Here is a 17411-nt window from a genome sequence, read left to right on the forward strand (position 1 = left end):
TACATTGCAACAGTATTATAACAGTATTATTTAATGTATTATATTATATTGTAATTAATTTTGCACACTTGACGCGTGTATTGTAACTTCTAAACAAAATTCTATTTCTTAAACACCAAATAATATAATATCATATGTTTTAATAATATTGTATTATTACAATTAATAATTACAATAATAACAATATAATATATATCTAAATAATATTGAATAATAAAATGTAGAATGCCTGTAGCAACCAACAAGGTGGATCGTGTGTTAGAAAAATATTGTGTGTCTTTTTCAAAATACAATAAGTATACAAAAATACATATATATGTATATTATCAGAACAAAGTCTGTAGATCATGTAAAACGAAAGAGATCTGTAATGATATAACGGTGTGATTTTTGCATCGATATTTCGAGTCTGTCATTTATTTCAAATTATTGAGTGTTCGATGTTACTTTGAAATCGAATGTTGGAAAAAATTCTATATCATTGTAATACACGAGTAAACATGTATGTACAATCGTCTCTTGTGACTCAAACTGTACGCGACAGATGCTGTCAGTCCATTTTTCGTCCACGTGTATAATACACGCGAGCTATATCGAGTTTCGTTGCATTGGAATTCGAGTTTTGAGTACAATTCTAATCCTTTGTACAGCGGAGTTGCAATTCAGACGCGCAATTTTTTCGCTATGTGGCTCTCTCTTTTAACGTAACACGAAGGTGATCGAGTGAAAAGAATTTTCTCCAATCGTATTTGGACAACGGTTGATTAAGAAATTGCTGGAGGATCGCGGATCTAACACTTTGGGGCACATTCTGCCCGCAATCGGTTTAATTCCATAATAACTATTATGGCGCGCTCTGCTTGCCATAAAGTTTAGGAGAATTGTGTGGACAAGACATTCAACATCGAGATATATACATGCATATATACGAATAAGGACAATCACGAATTATAACGACTACGGCTACGTTTTACGGTTCACAATATTGTCTTACAGTATTATCTTGTGTGTTCTCGGTCTCAATTTTGTATATAGTACATATACAGGGTGATTCACCTAAGGCCAGCCACCTGAATTACTTGGCTGCTATTAGTGATAGGAAAAAATGAATCAGACCAAAATTATTTGGTATCGAGGGGCTGATCATCCGATGTTATTAGTTCTTTGATAGGTGGAGGCGCGAAGGAAATACGAAGGTCCTATGTTTGTTTAAATGGAATAGTATTTTTTGACTCATATTCTGATATAGTATTTCAAGACGAAAACAATGACCTATTGGGAAGGTCATTTGTGGCCTTAGGTTGAGTCATTTATGATGGAAAATAATTTACTTTGAGGAAATGGTCGAACACTTCCTTGCTGTCTCTGGTTGTTGATATTACTTCATATAAAGATATTTTAACGGAAATTTTGCCACACCTGCTGGAAGATATTCCGCTTCACATACTGCAAACTATGTGGTTCTAATTCCTCAAGTGATATTCGGAGATCGTTGAATTGATCGTGCAGGAAGTCATAAGTGGCCCGCACGTTCTCCAGATTTAACACTTTTGGACTTCTGTTTGTGGGGAATATTAAAGGAGCAAGTGTATAATGAAAAACCAACAACCAAAGAAGATATGAAAGAACGTATAAGAAGAGCTTGTGCTGCGATAAACCCAACTGATATTCAACATGCCGTATTATCTGTCAAGCAACACTTCAGATCATGCATAAATGTTCAAGGTCACCATTTTGAACATTGGTATTAGTCGTGCATTACTGTTGGGTAAACAAATCAACAGTGCTTGACTATTTCCTCAAAGTTAAGGGTATGCCAAACTTAGACCGTGATGGACAATACTTTCCATGTTTCTTACTGTTCGGGCCTGTCGGTCCGAGCGTAGACCCTTGCTATCGGTTTCAACAGGCAGAGTCAAAAACCACAACAATAGAACCGCTTTTATGACTTGTCATTCAAAACGAGACTTTCCCGCTGAAAATCAATAAATTTCGAAACGTTCTATCATGAAAACTAATAAAAATCGGATAAATACAATAAACGTCTTGAAAAGCATTATCGCATGATCCCCCCAAAGATATATAGTTCCATTTAAAAAATGAAATTTACCATCGTATCTTTTAAATTAATAATCTAAAAAAGTTTCGTTTATGCCACATTATAGAGCCCATTGTATCCTGCAATTTACATTTAAACAATTTTTTCTTTTCATCAATAGTTATTGAAATATGTGTTTCTCACACTTTAGCGTGAGACATTTAGATATTTTCGTTAAGGATAAAATTCTTTCAAATCATCCCCCGAATCACCCCTTTCAAGGACCTCCAACATTTTTGGGATACCCCGTATAGATACAGTTTCAGCCGATTTTAACATCTTGATAACTTCGCTATTGTAGCATGTAGCAAAAATTGTTTTATGAGAAACTTAAATGATATCGAATGGGGCATATTCTGGCGTTATTAGTTTCTCTATAGGTGAACGCGTCAAGGATATATGAAGCTCACCTTTATTTTTTTAAATAAAATGGGGTACTTTTTTGTGCATGAAGCAATGCAGCCAGACATTCTTCATAAAAAAAGTACTGAGCTACGTATGACGAAAAGCTAATCGTTTAGGAGATATTTTAATTTACATAATTCTAAAGTTCGTAATTATGACCTTGAAATGATCTTGAACTCGAAAATTTTGTAAAACGTAATTTTAATAAAAAATTATTTCTTACAAAATAAATTAGGTTCCATCAGATGTTCGAACTGCGATACATCTTCTACGATACAAAGTTTTCGTTCGTTTTAGAAGAATCACTTCTCAGAAAATCATCTGGAGGTCAATATATTATATACATGTTTGAATTTGTATTTTTATCAGCTACAATACTATAATAATGAAAACCTGACCCTAAAACAATTTTATTATTTCCCCCATAGGTATTTCTGGTACATATATTATTCTCCAAACACAATTACACAATATCTAAAGTTGTGTTACTATTTATGTGAGATAAATTTAATTTTCTATTGTATACATTTTATTTCATTCTTTGAACAAGAAATTATTTCCTGTTTATTCAAACGTTGATACAATTATTTATGCTCACTTTACCGAGCTATAATGTTCATTCATATTCTGTCACTGGTAGCAATTATATTTTCCATCTTTAATATGTAAACAATTATTGGCAATCGTGTATCGTATCGCCAAACATCTCAATTATTGCAAATTTAAAACAAAACGTAGTCAATGATCGGATTGTGTCGTTCGAGTTATCGTTGCCTTCGAGACCTGTTGTTGTCGACGCATAATTGCTGGAAAACACGTGTGACACGCGATGAAACAAATCTCAGCTGCGAGTCTCCCCCACGGGGCGAGTTTGTGCGATGCGATGAAAATTAAAGTGACGCGTTTAAACAACGGCTGATCGAAACGTTGAAATTTCGATTACGGAAAATAGTTGGTAATTATAGAGAACAGGTACATCCTCACCGATTTCGATGATTTTTAAATATGTTGTAGAAACCAACATTTTGAAAAACTTTTTCCTATACATATAACCGTCGCTCGGCCTTAGTTTCCGAGATATTTGCAAAATACCATTGCTGCTACAACAATGAATATTGCGTATAACTACGCGTCTGTGACAGCGTGTGTGTAAACGTTGAGTCGTCGATTGTTTAGGCTCGGAATACACGTCCGCGTCTGTGAGTCTGTATGCGTTAGCTATCATTCGTCGGTCGGCACGTGTTTCAATCTGTTTCGAACTCATTCATACATATGAAGTAGCGCATGAACTTTATTCGTACAGTAAAAAAATGGGGGTCCGGGGGCTAGCCACCGGTCGTGAGTTTTGGGGGCGAAGCCCCCAACGAGTAATGCAGCGCACCACGCAGGTGTGTACATGGTTAGTCTGGGGGATGTTTATAGTTTAGCGGGGGGTCGAGGGGGCGCAACCCCCCAGCATGCATATAGTTTTGAGATGTTTGCTTTTTAAATTTTGTAAAAAGTTTTAAGCTTCATTCAAAACTATGTGCATGCTTGGGGGCTGCGCCCCCCCCCCCCGCCCCCTGCCAGGCGGTTATATGTATAGGAAAAAGTTTTTCAAAATGTTGATTTCTACAACATATTTAAAAATCATCGAAATCGGTGAGGATGTACCTGTTCTCTATAATTACCAAATAGTTAACAACAAATCGGTCGCAACGTAATCAAAGGCCAGATAACGGCTATTCCCGATTTTCCAACGACGCCAATGTATTTTACACTAAAAACAATGAAACCCATTTCTTGGTGTGAATATATATATGTATTTTATTCATGTGTTTATATGCCTGAGTATGGAAGTGTGTGTGAATCTTTACGCGCCTTTTTCTTATAATATGTACTCTTTTGTCTTCGTCAGTCTGTATCGTCCCGTCGTATTCGTGGAGAACATTCTGTTCGAAATAAAGATATACGTATATTAAAACCATAACACATGGGATATAGAAATTAAATGTTTTTTTATTCTTTGTACATACAGCATCCATATATTATTTAAAATTAATTATATACATATATTTCTTATTTTTAATGGAATATTTAAATAATTAGATTAATCTTTGTACTATTATTATGAAAGGAACAAAAATATGTTCAACAATATATGTACAATGCGATATTACTATAAGATTAATTATTAGACTGCGAATACATGCTAAACATAACCATAAAGTATGTGCATTTATGCAAAATGATGCAACACTATTATTATAATAATTTTAAAATATATTCAACATATGTTATGTACATTTTATGTATGATTTTTATATTATTGTACGTTATAAACGCATAAAATCTATAATCTACTATTTATTTTTATTAGTTCACTCTTGCATTAATCTTATCTTATTATCATAATATTTCTACGTACGAAAAATTAGGGCAAACTATAATTTTAATTAATAATTGCAAGATCTGCGATGCTTCAAAATGAAAAGTAATCATTTATGATACCTTCTAGCACGAAGTTTGTTAAACCCTTTTTCGATATTCTTGTGCCGTGTCTTTTCAATGATAAGAGTCATTCTTCTAAAAATCCTGCACAAAAAAATATTGAATTTAGGAGCAAAAGATGAGCAACTTCACATCTTCAATCTCTAATACGCTTTTCATATTTACATATACTTTAACCCTGCGAACCTGTCCTTGATCACCACCATACACTACCATATATGTATACTGATAATGATCAAGAAAATTGCACCTAAATAAACCCCCGATAAAATTCCAATTCGAGAGTTTCGAATTACCGCAGAAGTTCACGTGTGCAAGAAGAATTTTCTCCTAGAGATAATGAACCTCATTTCGTATGACATATTTTCCTTGTAAAATAACTAGCACCAGAAACTCTATCAGAGACAAGAATCAAATCAACGCATTACTCCGATAGAATCGCGAAATACCGGTCTATTTTCACTGTGAGTTTCGAAATTACACTGCTAAAGTGGTCAAACGCCAGTCAGTGGTTAAAGGCCCCGTTCTGTCGTCGCTCGAACACGAAAGAGCAATTACTTAATTCCTTTCGAATCGAGGTCGCCGACGTAATTAGCGTCGCGAGCCCTGCTATTTACCCCCGAGATAAAATGGAGGACTTATTAGCCACACAACTGCAAAAATGGGAAATTGCGGCTGATCGTCGAAATGGCTGTCGGCTATTGACCCTCGTTGTTCTCTGTGGCGTCCGTAAGAAGTGAGCGTTCGGATTCATGATAGGATCGAGTCCACGTTTGACAACGTGGACGCGGCTTTGAAACACCAGTCTTCCCGGAATATTCGCAAATGCTTTGAGGCCACTCGATGCCAGACACTGGCCAGCGCGTCCAACGCTGGTAACGATCCTCTCGCCCTTATCTAGTCGCCCTTGAATGGAGTGGGTCTGCATGAGAAACGTTACTGTAGAACGATGTACCACATCGACGCTTTGTAATCATACGGATGGCGGATTCAACGTTTGAATATGTTGCCTTTTTAAGTGCTCGTTGAAAAGCCTTTTCGTATGTTCCGTCGGTTGTGAATTCTCTTGAATTGTAAGTTGATGGTAGTTGAATTAAATTCAAGTAGAGGAGTAAATCATTATTCTGTTTCGTATATTTGTGATTAAATTGCGAATGTTTATGCAAATTCATATTTCATATGTATACATATATGTAATATATGTATATTATGTTTACTATTGTGTTTATATTTTTGTGTTTCCATATACAGGGTGGTCCACGCAATTGTTTCAAGTCATAACTCCGTTATTATTGCATTTACGAAAAAATGCCAAAGAAGAAAGATAAATGGTTCGAAGAGTATTACATCTGTAGGCCTTAAAATTTTTTTTAGATGCAGCAGTGCATGTGTAATTAACAATTGCATTATTTCTTTAAATAGAAATGAATATTTTTTTTACACAGATCGATTCTTCTGTTCATTCTACGTAAAAAATGATTAGATCTCGAGATATTTTTAAAAAATATCTTTATTGAAGAAGATGCTCTAACGCTTCATGACTAGTAAGGTAAACACCCTTTCGACATTATTACCATAACAGAAACTGATTTGTACGAGTAAGCATTTCATCATTCAGTAGCAATTCACGTATCGTAACTCGAGTACGAAAACTAAGAATTTGAAAAAGTGTAACTGTATTTCACTAAATACAAGAAAATGTATTTTACTATCAGTGAGAAACAAGATATGTACGACACTTTTGTGTTGTGTGATGCAGATAATTTAAACGCAGTTATACAAACAATAAAAGAACGTTATCAGAGATGTGTAGAATGTAATGGAGAAGCATTGGAGCATCTTCTTCAGTGAAGACATTTTTTTAATATATCTCGAGAACTAATAATTTTTTTACCTTGGTACCTATTAGGTTATGTTACTAATTAAACTGTACACTAAATATTAATAAAAGAAATATTATTTATTTGATACACAAGAATGACTTCTCTTTATTACATTAATACAACACGTCTGTCAAGGAGCAGCAAATCAAAGATATGGAAAAAACAAATTAACAACGTTTTTATAAACAAACTGAAATATAAAATTATCAAATCGATCATTTTAAATCAATCACTAATCATTTTTTACGTAGAATGAACAAAAGACTCGATCTGTGTAAAAAGAATATGCATTTCTATTTAAAGAAATGATGCAATTGCACATGAAAAAAATGTAAAGGCCTACAGATGTAGTGCTATTCGAAACATTTATCTTTCTCGTCTGGCATTTTTTCGTAAGTGCAATAATAAGGGAGTTATGACTTGAAACAATTGTGTGGCCCACCCTGTATACTCATATATCTTTCTATGTTTTTATTTGCCTATAATGTAGGTTATGAATTCTCTTCAATTGCAAATAAATGACAATGAAGTAAATCCAGATAGAATAATACATTGCTATTCAATTTCTAATATGTCTAATAACAATTAGACTGAGAAATTCGCTCATACGGACTTCATAAATTATTGTAGTAAATTTAATATCTTATCTTTTATATATGCACATTTATTTCCAAATCCATAACATAATCTATATACGCGAAAACTCAAAACTCAATAGTCTCCTCCTATTTTAAATAACAGAAAGCAATTAAAATTATAACTAATTCTAAATAATAATGGCTGCACCGATTATCTTCGTTTCCTTATTTGGTTTTGAAATTCGCAAGCACTTATTGAACTTTTCATTTCTATTTGAATTTTTAAAATGAATACTTTGCTCGACCCAATTTGATAAGCTCCTATATTTATTTGCTCCGTGGAGTAGGAGTTCTTTAGCACATATAAGAAGGATCTGCGAAACGTCCAAAGCCGATTTCCTCGGAGCCACGTGTACTTATCGATAGAGTAAACAAAATTCAGGCACCCAGATTTTGTTTAAACCGTGGACTCCCGAGTTTCAGAGGCGAAATTACCCTTCAAGGTTTCAACACCTAGTCGGTGTCTTAGGAATTACTGGCAATAAAAAAAGTCTTATCAGGGAAACTTTTATTCGAAGTACCCTGATATTTAAAATGGAGTGACCTTTTACTTTATTTCTTTTGTATTACGCAAATATCGACGATTTTTAAAATAGAAGTTGCGAAAGTTATTCTTTCACTTCTATATTTTTTTTACTGAATTTAAAATTCAGTTATACTGTGCCTAAATTTAAGCTTCAGGAAATGTTTGTCTACACAATTCTTTTCGTATCGTCAATAGTTACTAAAGTAGCGTAACAAAGGTGAAACTTGGGAGGGCTATTTCAACTTCTAAGCGCGAACTATAGTCGTTGAACAAAGTACTCTATTATTCGATAAACGCAAGAAGTTCCATCCAAATCGACGTTGGAGACTCCGGAGATGTTTTGCGAAAATTCGTGTACTATGTTCTCTGTATAATATACATGGTGTTGCCTGTATCGCAAACATCTTGAATATCTTTCTGTCGAAAGCAAAAAGAACAATCAAAAGAGAAGATTGAAGAAGGTAAATATTATTATTACGAGCAAACAGTTTTACTCAAGATCATATTTTTTGTTATTTAAAAGGCACTGACATTTTTTTGGAATTAAATGATGTTTTCATTAAGGCAGTGGTCTGGTTCGCACAAAAATCAATTTATACAGGGTGTCCTAAAAGTCGGGGAGGAGCCGGAAATGGGGGGTAGCTGAGACGATTCTGAACAACAATTTCCTTTACAAAAATGTCGGATGGGGCTTCGTTAAGGAGATATTAAGCGAAAACCCCGACCAATCAGAGCGCGCGTAGACCGTTCGAGCGACCGCGGTAGCGAAGGCTGCGGCCGCGCTTGTACGCGAACAAGTGACTCGACGTGCATCGAAAGACATTGACGCTGCCGCCTAGCGCGTAGCCTTCGCTACCGCGTCCGCTGGAACGGTCTACGCGCGCTCTGATTGGTCGGGGTTTTCGCTTAATATCTCCTTAACGAAGCCCCATCCGACATTTTTGTAAAGGAAATTGTTGTTCAGAATCGTCTCAGCTACCCCCCATTTCCGGCTCCTCCCCGACTTTTAGGACACCCTGTATAAATTGATTTTTGTGCGAACCAGACCACTGCCTTAATGAAAACATCATTTAATTCCAAAAAAATGTCAGTGCCTTTTAAATAACAAAAAATATGATCTTGAGTAAAACTGTTTGCTCGTAATGTAAATATTGAGGATAAAATTTGTGTCTTTTTGCGCAACAATATGTATGCCATCTTGAAAGTTAAACTAGTGCTACTACGTAAAAATAGATTTTTGGAACATGGAAAAGTACCGGGGAAAGAAATATTAACAATCTCATGCAATAATATTACTAAACTATATAATAAACTTTTTATATGCTAGTGGAAGAATAATATTTCTTTGTTAGGATGGAAGTTTACATGTTTGCCTAAAAGGAAAAGTTTACTGTTCTTCAAAACGAAATAGTGGTATCTTTATTTGTTTTTAATAATGTACCTAACACATTGATCTCTTCAAGTAATGCAGTGAATAATACCAAAAGAAGAAAGTTAGCATTAATGCATGAATAGGTACGTTACAGTTTCTCCTATTACACAACTTGCTGCATAGTTTACCTGATAACAACTGAGAGCAAATCCAGAACCAATTAGTTCTGTTGTTGACATCGTGGCTCTCTCACGTGACACAAACAACATATAAGTTTATAAGGCACGATTTCACAAGATTTTAGGACCATAGACTGAAATTGCAATAATAATAAAACCCGAAACAAATGAAAGCAGATTTATGGCATGGTTGGGTAAAATTCATATGTACCGGTCCAGTGGCAAGCCGCGCCTTGCCATCTTTTTTTAATACGAATTCACGGTTACGCTGGAGGCGATGGCGACGCCAGGAAGATCAAAGTTTCAATATTTAATATTTTCATTCCAGTCGACCTTTTTAAACTCTTGCCTTATAATATCGAGTCGAACTATTGGTTCGCGTTACGTGCCAAATGTGGTATACACAAGTTGCATCGCTATGCCAATAATACTCTCTCATATAAATGGGTTTTATCGTCACAGTTATTAATTACAAATCAAGAGTACGTGAATTCATTCCGATGAGGATGTCGATTTCAGGAGGACAGGTTTATGTAAATGTTTCTAAATATTGTTCATATCCAATCATGAAGTTCATATTGATCCAAAAAACATACGAGGAATGTATAACATTTAAAGTAGAGATCTCTACTTCACGTTTATCGAAATAGCCGGCTACACGGGTAATTAATGGATCCGTCTTTTAATCTGTGTATTTTTAATACACGGGTACCCGGGTATCGAAATACGCTGACACCCGGATATCTAAATACACGGATATCCAGGTACGTATACGTGCATTGAAATACACGGGTAAAATATCCAATTATTTTTATATACAAACTTTTACATAAAGATGCTATTATTTTAAAATAATGATCCTTATTAATTTAGAAAAATTTGATATGCAGTAAAATAAATAAATAAATAAAATATAAACATAAGAAGAATAAATATAATAGAATACATATTTTATTATAGTAAAATTTGTAAAACTTTATTTATTAGTTAAAATAAAAGTTCAAGTCACGGGTAACAATAGATAATTCGATGTATGCGTACGCGTGTATTTCGATGCACGTGTACGTACCTGGATATTCGTGTATTTCGATACCCGGGTACCCGTGTATTTAGTTATCCGTGCGTCAGCGTATCTCGATAGCCGGATACCAGTACACGTGTTCCGTGTACCCGTGTATTTTAATACCCATTCAAAACCCTGATCTCTAATTTAAATGAATATTCTTTGAAGGAATCAAATTTTGCATAGCTCTGGAAGCATTCAATTGTTAAGAATATACGGTTGGTGAGAAAAGCTCGTGTTTCGAGGAGAAATAAAAATGTAATTTCTAGAGAGGGCAACTGTATTCGTTTTTATAGAGTTTATTTAGGAAACAAAATTTTATTTGCAGATCACAGGATACTTATTTCAACAATATTGGAAATCAAACTTGCAGATAGAAAGAGTTCATTAGTCTGAAGTCTCATGTTTTAAATTGATTAAAGAAATTGTATTGAAGAAATTCGTTTAAATCAAGTTATAAATTTGATGTTGTTTATGCGTAAACCTTCGCGATATAAACGGAATCGATACATAGGATATTGTACAAAATGTACACAAGATTTATTTTAAACTGGTACAAGTGATACACGTAAAAGTCGACACGTGTTCCAAAAGCAGAGTTCACCAACATTTGTACGGTACAAAAGATCTTGCTCGGCTGTTGATCCAACTCAGCAGCCCAGCAATGTGTTGCCGATGGAAGCTCTCATGCCATTGGTCGATAGACATCGCATGATCGATTACGACCAATGGCACGAGAACACGAAATTCGAAAGAATGTGCGTTTTTGTCAATCTACCGATGTGGTCCTGAAACCTTCTAGAAGACTTTAATGACGGAACACGTATTTATATGCGTCAACAGATGTTTACAAACAAATTTTTTATAATAAATACTCACGCTTAGGCAGCGCCGAACTGTAGCCGACCTCATGCTAGTTTTTAAAATTGTCAATAGGAAAATTGAATGTCCTATGATAATGGAACTATTAAAATTTAATATTCCAAGTAGGCAACTTCGAAGCAGCGACATTTTTTACACTGACCCATATTGTGCCTCAATTGCGAAACAAAATTGTGTTACAAGAATGTGTGCGATGGCTAACAGCCTTAATATGTCTGTTGATCTTTTTCATGACTCACCTTTGGCATTTAAAAGATCAGTCGTTGCAATTTTGCAGATGAGCTATCTAGTTTGAACATGTTACATTATAAGATACTGTGATCATCTCCATTTTTGTTTTGTTTTTCTTGTTGTCATTGTTATTACATTGTACTTGATAGCAAGGGCAGATTACCCATAAATAAAGTATTATTATTATTATAAATATACACGTGTGTAAAATTTATTCCTGTACATTTTTATGGTGAACATTTACTTGGAAACATCAAACCTTTTATTTAATTTAAACTTTCTTCCCTAGACAGAAGGTACGAATAACTTCTGGGACTGACTATATACAGTGAGTAACTTTAATATACGGACACTATAAGATTTTTACTTTGTTACATCATAACTTCGTTTCTAATAAAACAAATAAAAAACATAATGAAGCACTATATTAATGTATATCTGTAGTAAACAATAGTATAAGTTTTACTTACATAACTTACAATAGTTGTTAAATAATACGATTTAAACAAAACATTGTCTGATTTTCGCGTTACTTTAATATTCGGACACTTGGTAGCGCGGCACCTTTTCTGAGTGTTTACGCAGTGTTACTTTGAATTATCTAGAAGGAGCGTTTGTTTACAAATACAGTCGACTGTTCGGATGATACTAACAAGCTTTATTTCATCAGTTATCCTTCGATAACCGTCACGTGCACGTGTATAATGCCACGCAAAAGCAATACCACATATATGTAAGAGCGAACGACAGTGAGGCGACGGTCAGAGCTGTTCAAGTGCCGCCATAAATTAGCGGTGTGTTTAGACTCCGGAGAACGTGGCGAGGGTCGAAGTCGAATTTCGGCGGGACCCTACCATATTTCGTCGGTGTGACATGAGTTTGACCATGCCCCGTAGAGCCGGCTACATTGGGGTCTTCCCCAAGAAAGAGTGGGGCGCGTGCTGGCCATTTTAAGGGCGGAAAATGTCACGCCACGGGCAGAACGAAAAAGGCGACAGAAGAAGAGACCGCGGGTAAACGTCGCGTGATTGGAAAAAACGTACAATTAATAAAAAACTATTCAACAGCATTTATGTGTCTTACATATAATATATGACAACTTATGATTTTTCACAATGCAAAGGGGAAATCATGTAGACAAATTGCTGCCATACTCAACATGAGTAAGAGTACAGTGGCAAATATCATCAAACGGTTCAAATACGAGGATCATATAGATTCTATACCCCAAAAGGGCCAATCGAAGAAGTTGGATGCACGTGATAAGAGAAAACTAATAAGAAAAATAAAGAAGGATCCTTCACTCAGTGCACCAAAGTTAGCAACAGAGCTCTTAAACGAGACTGGGAAGAAGGTACATCCCCAAACAATCCGCAGAGCCTCAAAAGATAGTGATCACAATGGAAGAAACCGTATGTGAATGAACAGAATCGAAAGAAGAGATTAAATTTTGCTAAAGAATTTGTTTTTAAGAAAGAAACATGGTGGAACGATGTCATTTTTACCGACGAAAGTAAATTTAACATTTTTGGATCAGATGGACGAAGGATGGTGTGGCGTAAGAAAAATGAAGAATTTAAATTTAAAAATCTAAGGCCGACTGTAAAGCATGGAGGTGGCAGTGTGCTCATCTGGAGCTGTATATCCATATTTGGGCTGGGCGAATTACTTTTTATTGACGATATTATGGACAAAAGTGTGTATTTGAACATATTAAAAAATAATTTACACAACAGTGCTACACAAATGGGAATTTTAAACACATTTAAGTTTTACCAGGACAATGGCTCGAAACATAAGGCACGCACCGTCCAAGAATATTTACTGTATAACTGTCCAACAGTTTAACAACCACCACCTCAATCACCTGACCTCAATCCTATCGAAAATGTGTGAAATGGACTAGAGCGACGTATCAGGAAAACAACAATATCTTAAAAAAAAATGTTGAAACATCAGTTAAAAGAAGAATTGGACAAAATAACTATCGAATATTTAAAAAAAATCATTAGCAATATGCCACAACGTTTAAAAGAAGTGATACAACAGAATGGCTACCCAAGAAGATATTGAAACACATATTATTATAAAAATTAGCCTCAAAATAAATAGTTTTTAAAAATGTCCGAATATTGAAGTAACGTGGAAATCAGACAATGTGTTGTTTAAATCGTGTTATTTAACAACTACAGTAAGTTATGTAAAGAAAACTTATACTATTGTTTACTAAACATATACGTTAATATAATACTTGATTATATTTTTTGCTTGTTTTGTTAGAAACGAAGTTATGATGTGATAACGTAACAATTTCATTGCGTCCGAATATTAAAGTTAGTCACTGTATGTCAAATTCGACTATTCAAGAAGAAGCAGTGTGGCATTTTTCATTACTTAGAGAAACCAATTCTCGAGAAAGACCAGGTAAAAAACTGGCGAAATAAATTTCGCGGTCCCGTTTCCAGGACACTCCTCGAAATGCTTCCTAATGGGGTGGGTATGTGTAACGCCACATACGATATATTTATGGTCGGGAAAGTTTTCGGACGGCGAAAGTTTATCCAGGCAATCCAAGTGACAGATATTATCCATGTGGGCGAAGGAGGATTGAAATTGGTGGGACGACGGCCCAGAGAACCTATAAAATTTCTCTTACTCAGCCGCAGCAGGGGAATTTTCGCGTAATTTTCTGCGGCTAATGGGAAAATTACTCGACCGGGGTAACTCGATGAATTCGGAATACCTTCCGACGTGACGTTATGATGTTCGCGGCTATATTCCGCAGCTCGTCGAACATTAGCATCGTATCGCACGGGAAATCGAACTTTCGATAACCGATAAGCCGTCGTTCCGCATCACAAAGGTTTACGGATTTTCGATATCGAACCGTTGCCGTTGCACCGAATCCTGTAACGATTGATTCAAACGGGTATAAGCGTGGAACAACGATTACACAAAAGGATCAGAATAAAATTTCACGCGGATCCAGTTAGATACGAACATTATCTCTTGTCGAGAGCTTTGGGAACGCTTGTGAATTTCTCTGTGAATTATGTTCCTACACTCGCCATAAAAAAAATAGGGTCTTCCATATAATCAAAACGTCATAACTATGGGAGTTTTCAACTGATTTTAGTGAAACTTCGTCAGGAGTAGTTTTGAAGTGTCCCCTGGGTGTGTGCAAAGTTGAATTGGCGAGGATTGATGAGAAGGGGTGAATTCACCCCCTTAAAGGGGGCCGCGTCGAAACACGTCACTTCTGAAGGTGCCAGGAGTAATGGAAAAGGTTAAAGAAATTTAAAAAACCTTTAGGGCGACTCTCTTTGATGCCCTCTACAAAATGCACCTCTTCAAATCCCTCTCGGACAAACCCACCCTCTACAAACCCCCACCCCCTCTAAAATCCACAATTTTCGGACGACGGACTCGATTTTAGACTCAAAGCATTCTCTGGACTCCCCTGATCCAGAAAATGCTATCACTCATACCGTGGACCCCATAGGCACCCTTTGGAGAGGTGGAACAGCTCGGAAATTTTCAATACCCCCTTCGTAAGGGAGCACTTCCACACATCGGAGAACGATGAAATTCACCATGTTTGTTCTCGATACGTTAAGGATGAATGCCGAAAAGGTCCCGTTTCGAAAACTGCCCCCGAACTGAAGGGAGGGGGGAGGCAGAGGTAGGGGTGGTCCACCCCCAAGTGTAAGGGTTGGAACGTTGTCACGTTGCGTGGATTACATGTCCTACAGTCCAGGACATCGGGCTGACACAGTTTTGATGTCTTTTTCCCGCGTGAATGACAATAAAATACGAAAATGTCGATTTTTTTGAAAACTCGCTTCCAAATTCAGGCTCATCTGCAGGGTGAACAAGTAACTCCATGTCAACGCCGTTCATGGATTCGGACGCGCGAATGCTTTATTAACTGATCCCTAAAAAATCAGATTTTTTTAATCACGCTTTCGTTGTTAAATCGGAGCAGATTTGAAAGAGTAATAAGTGGACCGTACGGAGCCGGCGTTCAGAAGTGGAGCGAGGACCTGCACCGGTACGTGGTCAAACGAGACCAGACTCCAATTTTACGTGGGGGTGGACCACCCCTACCTCTGCCCCCCCTCTCCCTTCAGTTCGGGGGCAGTTTTCGAAACGGGACCTTTTCGGCATTCATCCTTAACGTATCGAGAACAAACATGGTGAATTTCATCGTCCTCCGATGTGTGGAAGTGCTCCCTTACGAAGGGGGTATTGCAAATTTCCGAGCTGTTCCACCTCTCCAAAGGGTGCCTATGGGGTGCACGGTATGAGTGATAGCATTTTCTGGATCAGGGGAGTCCAGAGAATGCTTTGAGTCTAAAATCGAGTCCGTCGTCCGAAAATTGTGGATTTTAGAGGGGATGGGGGTTTGTAGAGGGTGGGTTTGTCCGAGAGGGATTTGAAGAGGTGCATTTTGTAGAGGGCATCAAAGAGAGTCGCCCTAAAGGTTTTTTAAATTTCTTTAACCTTTTCCATTACTCCTGGCACCTTCAGAAGTGACGTGTTTCGACGCGCCCCCCTTTAAGGGGGTGAATTAACCCCTTCTCATCAATCCTCGCCAATGCAACTTTGCACACACCCAGGAGACACTTCAAAACTACTCCTGACGAAGTTTCACTAAAATCAGTTGAAAACTCTCATAGTTATGACGTTTTGATTATATAGAAGACCCTATTTTTTTGATGGCGAGTGTATTAGGTTGTTGCATATGAAATGTAAATTAATTGTAAATTAACTTTGGTTTTCCGTGTTTTCGATAATATCTTTGAAATCATAATTATTCGATTTCGGTAAGTTATCTTCATTTTGCTATATCATGTAGCAGATATGACTTCTGATACATCAATTTGAAAAGTGAAATTTGTTACTTTCAAAACGCTATTCGTTTGTTTATAAAACAATGTTCGTATAGCATATTCAAACGACGAATTCCAGTAGTTACATGACGTTCATATCTCTTCTACGCATCCACCGATAAAAAGTTATTGGTACCACGTTACGTGTCCCTCGAAATTAAACATCTCTTGTCGAACATTTTTTTTCTATCACTAAAAATAAGCGGTAATTATTCAGATGGGCTGTTTTAAATGACTAACTGTATGTTCTACTAGGGTCGAGAGTTAATTAATAATTATTTTTCTATTTGAATATACACAGTGTCCTGCAAAATGTCGTTCTATCTGTCAAGGTATTCTGTATAAATGTACATAGATCAAGAGTGCAAAATGAAATTTATTCCTACGAGGTTCTATTTTCGAGAATACTGTTTTTTTTTTTAAATTATTATGTGAATTTGCTTACAGAGAAAAGAGAGGCCGTATTACCATATTATTTTTGCTTGTATCAATATTTTTGGTCGACTATGTTCGTCAGAATCATATGGATGGTAGTACGGGATCATAAGGATGGGAATAAATTGTTGAATTGTTCTTTATTCCAGTCCGTCGGTGCTATTATATACCTTTTACTTGTAAAATATGTTCAACAATTTCAAAAATATCCTTATAAAATAAAGAAACAAATAAACAACTTCAAAAGTTTAAATCAAATATTTTAACCGCAATAAGATCTTGAAAATTGCCTCGATACTGGTAAATAGAAAAACTAC

At 36.1% G+C, this 17411-nt stretch overlaps 1 protein-coding gene across 4 annotated transcripts in view; it reads right to left on the reverse strand.

The window, feature by feature from the left end:
- LOC128888581 (slit homolog 3 protein) overlaps window positions 1-17411 on the reverse strand; it is a 362389-nt gene that overhangs the window by 115565 nt on the left and 229413 nt on the right. The gene's annotated exons all lie outside the window — the stretch shown is intronic.

This window comes from Hylaeus anthracinus, unplaced genomic scaffold, assembly GCF_026225885.1.
Source record: "Hylaeus anthracinus isolate JK02 unplaced genomic scaffold, UHH_iyHylAnth1.0_haploid 11994, whole genome shotgun sequence".
Taxonomy (NCBI): Eukaryota; Metazoa; Arthropoda; class Insecta; order Hymenoptera; family Colletidae; genus Hylaeus; species Hylaeus anthracinus.